This window comes from Phalaenopsis equestris, unplaced genomic scaffold (assembly GCF_001263595.1).
Source record: "Phalaenopsis equestris unplaced genomic scaffold, ASM126359v1 Scaffold000236, whole genome shotgun sequence".
NCBI lineage: Eukaryota > Viridiplantae > Streptophyta > Magnoliopsida > Asparagales > Orchidaceae > Phalaenopsis > Phalaenopsis equestris.
The window spans coordinates 143,229-154,465 of NW_018164678.1; the positions used below are offsets into that span (position 1 = coordinate 143,229).

The window sequence follows — 11,237 nt, forward strand, 5'->3', positions numbered from 1 at the left end:
CGGCCCGCCGCTGGGCACTATCACAGGCAGTCGCCTTTTGCCCCGGAGCAAACACAACTTGGAAAGACATAATTTTCATTTCTCGCAAACTCTTATAAAATATTTTAACAATAATATATTACTCCAATGCATTTATTTTACGTTACATTGATTTTCAGCAATACGAAATAACACTTAAATATCATACATTGCCATAACAGCCTCCAAATTATGAAAAATTATTCCATTGCGTGCGGTGTCCGATCCGGACGGTAAATCACCTGATCTACGGTCCCGATGTATTTCGGTGAGCCCCACCTATTTTTAAAAAAAAATGGAAATAATCCTGACCGAAGATCACCATGATATACGGTCCGGATCGGACAACACATGCAGAGATAATTCCTCCGAAATTATACTTCTACTTTTAACAAAACAGCTCCAAATTGGAGACCCTCAGGACGGGCTTTACAACGAGGGGCTCCGCCTTCTTCAAAACAATCCCAAACTTCTCCGATACATCAATCCCTAATGCTCCATGAGGCAACTCCCAATCAAAATAATGGAGAAGCGAAGCCAGAGCGTACGAAACCATCCTCTCCGCCATTAAAATCCCCGCACAAATTCTTCTCCCGGATCCAAAGGGCAAGTAGCAGAACTCCCCTTCAGCTGCGTCGCCCCCGCAATTCCACCTCTCAGGCTTAAATTCCAACGGATCCTTCCACAGCGTTTCGTCTCTGTGAATCGCCCACACATTGATGAACACTCGGCTTCCCTTCGGCACGGCGAAGCCCCCGACGGCGGACGGCGAGCTTGGGCAGTGCGGAACTAAGAGGGGCAGGGCGGGGTGAAGCCTGAGAACTTCTTTGATGATCGTGTTGAGGTAGTGGAGATGGGGTAAGTGCGATTCTTCTACTTCGTTGTCTCTGCCTACTACTCTCTCCAGCTCTTTCTGTGCTTCTTTGATCGTTTCTGGTTTGTTTAGCATTTCAGCCATGGCGAATTCTATGGTGTTTGAACTTGTTTCAGTCCCCCCTACCACCATATCCTGCATTTAGAAGAATTAAGTACACACACACACCACTCAATTTCCATGCATTTACACATCTAACATATAAACTTCAATCTTCACATGTATGACAACTTGAGATTTATTTGAAATTGTTGCAGTTTTTTTATAGAGCTGCGGTAAAATTTAAAAAAAATATATTTTTTCTCTAAAAAAGCACACAATAACTTTCTTATAACTATCACAATTTAATATATCAAGTTGAAAAAATAAATTCACATATGTTTAGTGTTACTTGTGCATTTTTGCAAACACAGCTTTACTTGTGCATGAAAATGTATATTTAGCTTTTTCAAAGTTAAAAAAAATAGTATTTTTTCATGTAATGCGAAAGATTTGAGCATTATAAATGTAAAAAAGGTAAAGTTTAGGGTTAGATATGTAAATATATAGGAACTAGGTCGTTTGTATGTAAATGCTAGGAAATGTACATATATACCGCACAATTCCTTTATATTTACATATTTAACCCCTAAAGTTTAATCCATAACACTGTTGTTATGTATTTAAAGGTGTTTCTTCTATTTTACAAAATTTATACTAGAGATGTTTTTTATATGGTGTTAAAGATTTGCGTTACAAAGGTAAATATATAAGAATTGTTTGGAGCGATGCTAGAGTTAACCCAAACAAAGGTGAGGCTTATATTGACAACAATTCCTTGTTATCATGGGAGACATCAAGTAGGGAATTGGTGATGATAGTGGTGGAATAGTGGGAAAACATCTAAGTCCTGGCTGTTATAGGTAGCATCATTAAGATTGGAGAGCTGGAACAATAGGAAATGATAGTTTTGGGCGACGACAACAAAGGAGGAGAGGAATGATGCGGGAAGGATGGGGAAGGGTAGATGAAGGTTAATCATCATTTCAAAAGCAAGATACAACCGGAGCGCAACTTGAACCCTTGGATACAACTCTACAAGGGAAAACGATATATGTGTGTGTGTGCGTGGGCGTGGGCGCGCGGGCATACCATGACGTGTTGGTAAAGCAACCTCTCTAAAGGTTGTAAGTCCTCTTAGGTCACAGGTTAGAATCTCCCCGTGTATAATGTGTGGTACTCAAATATTTAGAATACCTGGGTATGGCCGGGGATCGTCTAATAGCCTTCGACCATTCCTTTAACACACTAGTTGAGAAAGTCACATCTAAAGTTAAAGAAAGTCACATCTAAAGTTAAATAAAAAATAATTTTTTTATAAATCTATATTATCAAGAATATAATTTACTAGGCCCTCAACCCTCCCCTGTGAGATTTGTTTTTATATATGTTACAAGTTATAATTAATTGAAGTCAAATGCACAATAATAGAACATAATACACTACAGGAATAAAAAATAGGAAAATTACATTCATAAAACTCAATTTTTATGGATTTACCCATCTCACACCCAAAATTTTATTTTTACACATATAGCACTTTACTTATGCATGAAAAGATAGATAAATATGAAGTTTTGTGTGCTATGTATATAAAAGCCCCTAGAAAATAAGTAGAAAAAAATCATGATGCTAAAATCAAAATATAAAGATGAAAATAATATATAAATTAAATTAATCTAAAAGTAATTTTAAAAATCATTTGGATTAATTTCAGCAGCACCTATTTCTTTTTAAAATTACTTCAAAAGAGGAAAAAAAAAATTACCATGAGCAATGCCTTAATATGGGTCATGGAGAAGGTTTCCTTGCTCTCACTTCCCTTCTCCTCTAACATAAGCATGTAATCCAAAAAATCCTTCTTTTCCTCGTTCATCCCATCTTTCATCTTCTTTTCTCTCTTCATCTCTATAATTCTTGCAAAAATCCCATCAAATCTCTCCAACAAAACCTTCATCTTCCTCTGTATCCCCTGCAAATCGAATCTCGCCATCACCGGAAAAAAATCGGAGACATTTGGCAGGCCAAGAAGCTCGGTGATGTCTCCAACGAGCTCCCTGAACTCTTTCCACTCCTCCCTTCTTCCCCTTCCACCGTTGCTCCCCAGAGCATACTGGTTATGGTATTCAGCACAGTAAGGAACATCTCCGCTCCGATATCAACTTGATTTCCGGCGAGAGCGGAGGACTGGATATGACGCATGGCGGCGCGAAGCTCACGGCGACGGAGATGGCAGCAGGCGTCGAGACTAGTTGGACTAAGCATTTCCCGGACGCAGATTCGACGGAGCATGCGCCAGGTGGGGCCGTTAGGGTTCCAGACGATGTCGGATCCGCCGTAGGAGATTACGGCGGTGGATGCGGGGACGTCGCGGTTGGCAAAGGTGGGGTCTTGTTCGCGGAGGATTTGGCGCGAAAGGGAAGGAGAGGTGATGACTATGGCGAGCTTTGAGCCGAGGTGGAGGCGGAAGATGGGGCCGTGGGTGGATGCGAGGTCGGCGAAGTAGGAGTGGAGACTAGGGTTTAGAAAAGGGAGGTTGCCGACGATAGGGAGGCGGAATGGGCAAGGCGGCAAGGTAAGGGAGGAGGAGAGGCGGCGCCGGAATAAGGTATAGCAGGTGATTATGGCCGTAAGGACGGCGACGGCCGCGGCGGCGAAAGGAAAGGAGGAGGAAGAGATGGAGAAGGGAGGATAAGTGGATTCCATTTACTTGGTCTCTCTCTCTCTCCGTCAACAGTCGAGACAAATAGAAGGATCTCTCAGGCGCCGCGTTAGCTGAAAATTTTAATTAATTTTGCTATGTGCGTTGACTTACATATAGCTAGGGCTTGAGCTCAAGCGAGTTAAGGTTTGGCTCGTGTTCAGTTCATTTGAAATTGTTCGTGATTGAAATCGACTCGTTTGGCTATATTTAAATATTTTAGTTTATGTTCGGCTCGAAATTGATTCGTTAAAATTAAATTGAAAAATAGAAGTGAAGTGTTGGATTCGAAGATGTAATAAATGTATGCAGAAAAAAAAAAAAAAAAAAAACATAACCACATTACCACACGAGATGCTACGATTTAAACATAGATATAAATATATATAATATATTATTATATAAATAATATATGGAATATATTATTATATAATTAATTATATAATTTTTTTTTTTTTATTTCTAGCTAAGCTAAAGCAAACAAAGAGCTGTTTGTGTTCGGTTCGTTTATAATTCAAACTTTAAAAATTTGTTGGTGTTCGACTTGTTTACTTAACGAATGAGTTGAACACGAACGGGCCGAACATGAACTGTTTACGAACAACTAGCTTTTTTTTTTATAGATGTAGCCTTAGATATAGCTCACAATTCTTAGACGATTACTACTAATGCTTGAGTTTTAATTTTAATATTTATAACACACATATTGTTTATGGTATAGAAAATATGATTATTACTAATTAAGAAAAAAAGATATTTCATGTATATTGATAAAATGTTGTAAAGATAAAAATTAAATTAAAATTTAGATAAGAAATGTAAATATATGAACTTCATGTGTAAAATTTGAGTGCTGAATAGTTATTTTAAAAAAGAAGAACTCACTCTCGGCATTAGGGGTGTAAACGAACCGGACACGAACAAACAGAGTTTGTGTTCGTGTTCGGTTCGTTTGAAATTTAGTTTGTTTGAAATAAGCTCGTCTTTGAAATTGTTCATGAAGTCACCGTTCGTGTTCGTTTCTTAACGAATGAGCCGAACACGAGTTGTTCGCAAACGACATGTCAGTTTGACATCGCTAATATTAATATATATAAATAATATTTTATATTAATTATATAACTTATATTATATAAATATATAATATCTATATTAGTATATTACTAATACAGTATATTAATATATTATTATTATTATTTTATTATATATTATAATTTATAAATTTTAATTTTTTAAAATATAATAAATTTTTTATATATAATTATTTTATATTTTGAACAATAACGATTCAAACAAGAACGAACACATCATTGTTTGTGTTTGGTTCGTTTAACTAACCGAACGAAAAAAATCATTCAAAATTAATGCTTTCTTTTACTCTTAATTTCCACTTAAACAAGCATGACAATTAATTTCTACCTAAACAAAACTGTAATTTGATAATTTATTTAATATTTTAATAAAGGTGTAACGTAAATGAGTCGAGTCAACCACTAAGCCAATCTCAATTTGAGTTTGAGCTTGATTAACTAATTGAGTATGAGTTTGGTTGGCTCACGGGCCGCTTATTACGAAAAGAGATATTAATATTAAAAATTAGTATTAGAGCAAAATAATAATTAAAATAAGTAATTAGAAGAAAAATAATTAGAAGCCACACAATAAAAAATGAAATAAATTTTTTTAAAAAATTTAAATAATTTATAGATAAAAATTTGGATTTAAATAAATTTTGATTGTATTTTATATTAATATTATTTAAATTGAACATCTCGAGTCAGGTTTAGCCTGAGCCTGGCCTATTGAATGCAGCTCACAGGCCACTTTACGAGCTGAGCTCGAGCTAACCTGGCTCAATCACACTCCAATTTTTAAGAAAAATATAAATGTGATATCAATCCAATCAACATGAATATATATTACAAATGAAAATTACAAAATAACTATACATAAAACATGATTTTAGGCATATTATTATAAGAACAGATTGTCAAATTAATTGGTAAATGAAATGCAGCTCAGCAGCGCCGCTTGCTGCCGCAAGATGGACATTTGCATAAATACCACACAATTCTTATATTTTCACAAATGCAGCACCTGAACTTCCAAATTGACATTCATATATTGCACTAAGTCTTTAATATCGCGTCAAAAGTGTTGCACTACTACTTATGTTTTGAAGTGAAATGTCTGTTTTCATGCAAGGTTTGTTGCGTGTCAGAAGATTCATTTCCAAGAGTGCAGTAATTATTTAGCATTTTAATGTTGTATGAAAGTGTAGAAGACACGCAAGTAATAGAGGTGGCATATGGACGCCAGATATTTCTGTGGAAAATACAAAAAAAAGGAAAAAATCATGGAGTTTAGCCTAGTCAGAATGATTCACTGTAAGTTGGTGAATACACGTACATGCTCTTCAACTACACACGAGAAATAGTTACACAGTTCCTCAAAGTATAATATTTATATGCTAAAGGACCCAATGTATAATAATATGAAGCGGTTGCAATTAGGAGTAATTTTTGGGGCTCGTTAAATTCGTCTCATCAACACACTCGATTTGATTATAAGCTCGTTAGAATTAGAATCCATTTGATCTTCCAATTAAACACCCAAAGTTTTCAAAAATGGTTTAATGGCTTGATTTGATTTGAATCAGACCAATTTTGGTGTCATTCGGTTGGTCTCGTCAAGCTGGCCAGTATAACTATAAGTTTGATAAAATCGTAGTTGCCAAAGATTTTTAATTTGAGTTTGAATATTTTTTGCTAAAAAAATACTTCAAGACTTACTCTAATCACCTAAATATTTGTGCCAAATGACAAAATTAGTTAATGACTTGTCAATTTTCTCTCTTTTTGTGGATGTTATCTCTTGTTTGTCCGAAAATTATCAAAATAAAAAGGATTTCTAATAAAACTTTAAAATTTTTTAAAAATTTCATCCCCAACAGCAACTGAGAATGGTTGCGATGATCACTCACTAAAAGTTAATGGTGGCAGATGGCGAGTGGGGGCGGTTAGCGATAGCCTGCAGCGTTAGCGAAATGAGGCCTGCAACTGATTACCAACCGTAGCAGAGGTGGCTAGAAGCATTGGCTGGCAGGATGTGGGGTAACATAGGCACACCGGGTTCAGGTCGGCAGCGGTGGAATGGGTTCGGGTAGACCACATTCCATTGGATTGGTCTATGGTCGTGAATGGAATGCTTACGCAGATTACACTTGGGTCTAATGGCGCCATTCGCAAAGTTGCAACAGTTGTGATCTAGTGGCTGCCAACAATTGCACGGATAGGTATCCAGATGGTCTCCTGATCTAGGATATTTCAGGTAGTTGTTAGCCTCACTTTTGGTCAACCTTTCATTTGAACTCAAAACAAACTCACATTCAACTCGAACCCAAAACTACTCACTATTGTCTTCAATTTTTGATGTCCCGAGTACAGTGTGTCCACTTGCACAATTTAGGGTGGTCTACGGTCTGTTTGTGACCCGTTTGTGCCATCAATAGCTCAAGGCACCCACCTGAAACTATTTAGCTCTTGTTTGGGGCAAGTTGCTAGGGTTGGCGGTGATTCAGCCCTACCGAGGAGAACCCCTTTTGAAAAGGTTCGTTCAAGGTATGAGATGTGTTTGGTCCCTAATGGATGTTTAGAAGTCACCATGTGTTCGTCCGGAACCTCTCATGGCCAAGGGAAGTTACAGAATCCTTTTACGCGCGCTATGACAAAATTAGGGTTTGGGACACCCTACCCGTGTTGTGGTTTGGAATGACCATTGGCACCGATTTCCTCGGTGAATGATCAATGAGAATACTCCATTTTATAGTTATGGGACAACATTTTACTCATATGGAGTCTCCCATAACTTACGGATCGAAAAAAAATGCTTCCTCAAGCGTCCTTGACGAAAATTAAGGTTTCAGGCTAGACTGACACCCCGGTGTCGACCCTGGGCACTGACGAACCGAAAATTCTAGACCATCAATCCCAAGCCTCCAAAGGACTGAGACTTATTTTTTTGCACTTGGACACAATGTCGGGTGCCCAGGCCCGTAGGTGCCTAAAACAGACAAAAAATAGCTTTTTTTTTTCGAGAGCATGAAATTTAGGCACCGCATGGGTGGTGCCTAGGCGCCAGACTGGTGCCTGAGTGCCCAATGATCGAAAGTGTCGGTTTCTCCCGGATGACGGATTTTAACAGTTTTCGGGCGTCGTTTAGGCTTGCAATGCGCAGGCAGGCCATGTGATCATGAGCTTTGGGTGAGGAAAAGATGGTGTGAAAGGCCTCTTTTGCTCTCACTTTAGAAGCTTCATTGACATCTTTAGAGGGGGTTGTGCTGCTCCTTAACTAATGATTTATATCCCATTTGTTAGGATTTCTCGATCATTTTCTGAAGTAGGCCCCCTTCGATTCTTCTTTTTCCTTGAGCGCTTCTCCTTCTCTGAGACCATAGGGTTTAGGGTTTCTTCTAAGGAGAGTTACTTGGAGAGAGCTTGGTGAGGAAGATCATCACCTTCCTCAAGTGGAGAAAGGCTAAGGAAGCTCACATCCCTCATTTCTTCTTCTCCTTCAACCTCCTTCTTCCTCATCTTTTTCCTTCTTCTCCACCCCATTTATTGAGTGTGTGAGGAGATTTCTTTAAGAAAAAACTCAGCAAGCAAGGCATCTACTCTCCTACACCAAAGGAAAGTGTCATCCTAGCTTGGAGGTAGGGCAATTTCGGTGAGCTCTAGCAATCTATCAGACAAGGAGAGCTTCCTCACCCCTTTGGGAAGGATTCTCGTGGACTTCTCTCCTACCTTTAAGGAGAGCTTCTTCTTGAACTCCGATGGATGTCAAACCAACTTTACAATGGTGAGATTCAAAACTCTTGCACCTTTCCTTCCTATATAGCCCTAAGGTAGCTTTAGGCGTGTGGGTTCGGTCGCCCACACAGGGTGAGTGCACAGGCCGACGTTAGTCAGCGCGACCACTTTACCTATGTGATGGACCATTACTTTCCCTAGAGGAAGCCTTAGGAAGGATTTCATTTGTGGCCATATCACTTTACAGAGCCAAGTGATTTCATGCCATGAGATTTAGGTCAAAAATCTCAGCGGATTGAAGTCCCTACCTACCGTTGCTTTGGTTCCCCAACTTTTTTTGGAGAAGTTGGGTTGTTTAGGTCTTTGCAAAGTGGGAAAAGTCTTGTTTCTAGCTCACTTTGCAAAGCCTTGTGGAGTTCACGAAATAGAAAAAACTTTGTAGCTAGTCCATTTCGTGGCATCGTGGAGAGTTTCCACGTTGGGAATCTCGTGAAGAAACTCCCCACACACCTCGCCAAAGCAGGAGGCGGCTATGCCGCACATCCAAATGTCAAACTCTAGGTCTTCCAGGATAGGTCGCTAGTATAAGTGTGGTTTCGTATCAAGCATGATCATATGCTTTGAATTGTCTTTGGCATGTGTGTGCATTGCATGGGTGTGTCTTGCATTTGCACATTACCTTGATCGACTGCCCCGGGCTGATCAGTGCCTTTTGTGCCTCGACCAACAACCACGACTTTATCGGCTCCACCATTTTCCTTGATCAGCCATCTTAGGCTGATCAACATCACTTGCACCTCGACCGGGTTCCCAATAAGGAGAGAGTCGAAGTATCATTTTCAGAAAGAAAGATAGTTAGCTTACTGTTTTTCTTACCTTACTTCCTCACGAAAGATTGACCTCTATTATCTTCCAAAGTATCATAGTAAACTTGCAAAAAAAATGATTTTTTTAATCAATCTCTACAGGGGCACTACGATTAGTGACCACCTCAGCAAAAGATGGTCTCTCCATTATAAACACACACACACACACACACACACAGTGTCTGTGTGTGAACTTATTCAAATTAACTTAAAATTTTAATTTTGAAAGAAGTCCCCTCCAATTAAAATTTTCTATCAAGGCAGCCATCATCGGCGATTTAATTGCTTGTTTTGAGCCCTGTCAACTTTACTCATGGCTAATAAAAGATCGGGCTTTTAATATGAACGTGCGATAAAATGTGAACAATGTTAACTCTATCCCGTGTATAAAGCTTTTGGTTCATATGTAGATGTAGTATTTGAACGAACTTAATTAAACTTTGAAACTTAATTTTGAAAATAAACCCTTGCGGTTGAAATCCTCTATAAACTCAGCTATCATTAGAGACTTGAACATTTTAAATATTTTTGTTTCGAATTTATTAATTTTGATATATTTAGAATACTAGTATTGTCAACTCCAGTCCTGATTAGCAGAAGGTTTAGACTGAGTGATTTGGACTTTCAAATTCTCATATTTGTGATTTAGACACTATTTTAAAATTACTAGACTCGTCAACTCCAGTGCAAGGAGGATCAGACTAGTAAAGTATGACTTACAACTATGATCTATAGACAAGGTGACACAATTGAATGAATTTTCAAATTTTGAATTATGCGATTAATAGTTTGACTTTAACCCACACAACTATCTTTGGTCGTTTGTTAAAATATTTAGTATTTTAGCTAGAGCCCATTTAGGTATTTCATTACATATATTTTGCTATTTTAAACAACTTTACAAGTCTTAAGGCAATTTGCATAATTTTAAAGTATGAATTGAATCAATAATTGCTTCAAAAATAAAACATAAGACTTGAAATCATGAGAATTCACCTTATTTGATTAAGTAGTTTGATGCATGCATATGTTCACTTAAAACTTTAATGAAAACTCCTGCCTTTCTTTCACTTGCACATATGTTGTGAACCTGGTGACAACTTTAAAATTTTTTAAACAAATCATTTAATTAAAGAGTCATTCATTAATCATTTTCATCTCTATTTGATAAAATCCTGGTTTCACTTGAATTATCAAAATTTTTGTATGGATTATTATTTATACCACATTTAAGATTTTTAAGTCTAATGATTAGCTTAAAAAATTTATTGCAAGACCGTATTTTTATTTATCACATTATAAGATCAATTAGTCCAAATTTTAAGTCAATTGCAAGTCCAATATCACTAAAAATTTTTACTCCCTCCCGACATCATCACCGTTTAAGGGGTTGTATTGGGGGCGCCTGCTTGCTCAGTTGTTTATAAGACGCTACGGTTAGTGTCATGATTCAAAAACATTATCTTATATCAAAATATTATTTGTTGAATCAATAAAAAGGATATTAATATATCATTATTCTACTATTTAAATTATATTAAAATAATTTTAATGTTTGTTACGTCATACGGTTCAACCTGTGTTTAACCATTGAACCTTGGAATATTTATTTCTTCTGGTTCGATCTGCAGTCCACTCTTCACAACCATATGAGCAACTCAATCAATTGCATATGGTCTTTGAACTCATCTTGGCTCGATGTGTCATCAAAGAAGCTTAAGGCTTGGCTCAGATGTTCCCAAAAGTTCTTCACAGATGCCTCCAGATTTCCTTCCTCAATGGTTTTGGGTAAGAGGGGAGCAGAAAGATGATTGTACTTCGTCCTTGCCTTTTGTAGTGAAGAAAAAGGGGGGCAGTGCGGGCAATCAAGTAGGTGATGTGGTTGAGAAGCGAGAAGGAGGTGAATCAGGCCGAACTGATGAAGTTTGGTT

The 11,237-nt window shown here is 37.6% G+C and overlaps 1 pseudogene; it reads right to left on the minus strand.

Moving 5' to 3' along the window:
- Positions 1 to 75: 75 nt before the first annotated feature.
- Positions 76 to 3,709, minus strand: LOC110023927 (annotated as a pseudogene).
- Positions 3,710 to 11,237: the final 7,528 nt, after the last annotated feature.